The sequence below is a fragment of the Heterocephalus glaber genome, unplaced genomic scaffold, assembly GCF_053883595.1.
Source record: "Heterocephalus glaber isolate CG9 unplaced genomic scaffold, H.glaber_assembly_v1.0 deba00000347, whole genome shotgun sequence".
NCBI lineage: Eukaryota > Metazoa > Chordata > Mammalia > Rodentia > Bathyergidae > Heterocephalus > Heterocephalus glaber.
This window is the reverse complement of record NW_028258143.1, coordinates 31,534,020-31,535,426: the sequence shown is the minus strand read 5'-3', so window position 1 is coordinate 31,535,426 and position 1,407 is coordinate 31,534,020. Positions and strand designations below refer to the sequence as shown.

The 1,407-nt window shown below is 40.9% G+C and overlaps 1 pseudogene; it reads right to left on the bottom strand.

Annotated features, from left to right (window-relative positions):
• Nucleotides 1-287: 287 nt before the first annotated feature.
• On the bottom strand, nt 288-1,087 carry LOC101717227 (lys-63-specific deubiquitinase BRCC36 pseudogene; annotated as a pseudogene).
• Nucleotides 1,088-1,407: the final 320 nt, after the last annotated feature.

Genomic DNA, 1,407 nt, shown 5'->3' with positions numbered 1-1,407 from the left:
ATTACTTCAGCATGATTTGTTGAAAAGTGTATCTTTTCTGCATTAAACTGCTTTTGAATTTTATCAGAATTAGTTGGGCATGTTTATGTGAACTTATGTCTGGGTTCTATCTTCTGTTCCATTGATCTGTGTGTCTCTCTCTACCAATACCATACCATCTTGAATATTGTAGCTTTATAGTAAAAGTTGTGAATTCAGATAATGTGAATCCTCTAATTTTTTGTTTCATCAGAATTGGTTTATGTTAATTTTATGTTGGATATTTTCCTTCCATTTTGTCAGCTGCTTCAGTCTAGGGAAGGAAGTTCTTTCAGAAGCTCTTCTTTTTCTTGTTGCAACTCCTGCAAATGCTGTTGGTTTTTCTCCAGTCTGTCTTCCAACCAATGTAGGAGAGACCCGCTGACTGCTGACATCTGATTGCACAGATTCATTGTAAACACTGAGCTATTATGGATCTTGGTTATTGAGTCCAGATGTGTAAGGCTGTGGATCCTCCTTTATGCACCATGCTTCTCCTTGCACAGGATCTTGGGGAGCTCCACTGCTGATTCAAGCCACTTTCCCAATGGTGACATGAGGCACAATATGGATTGGGATTTCAATTCTCTCATAATCTGAGCTCTTTCGGGCCCATTTGGGACAGAAGCAAGTGTACAGTATTCAACCAGCCTTTGTGTTTTTATCCTCTATGAAACAGGAAAAAATAAGTCCCAGAAAGCCTTGATCCATCATCTGGTACATGGTTTGTGTGTGAACATCAACATGTGAAGGCCAAACTTATATGAGAATGATAATACCAGCCCATAACTCTCATGGGGTGACCTGTTAGTTCAGCCAACCTCTCTGCCTTTATTGAGGCTGCAAACAGCTTCTCTGGAGAAATTTGTACTGGGTCTTTACTCTTATCAGAAAGTTGCAGGATGAGAACAGAATGAATACGAACAATTCAGATGGTGTCAACCTCCCCTATACACAGCCCCATCACCTCCTCCTTTTCTGTGCTCAGAGCATGGTTAAGACAAACTAGGAAAACATCAGACTCCAGATGAACCACCTGCACCACCATCTTGCTCCAACCCTGTTCACATCTTTCTCAGGCCCACCCACTTCTTCCTATTTCTGACAAACAAGGAACCAGATAATTCCAAACAATCTTTTTCAGAAAATTACCTTCAAATTTCTGCACATTGTGTTTGACTTCAAAGAAAATATTAGAACCTTCTAGAAGTGAAGCATTTTGTTTATGAGCATCATAAGTTCCTGGGCAGTGTGTTTGCTGTAGCCACATTGCCTGAGCACACTTCCTTCCAGGGGTTTATGGTCACACCCCTGGATACTCTGCTCATCGGACCCTTAGAGATCTTTGACTGTTTAACAGTAGACACTGAAGAATGAACAAAGGCAGGC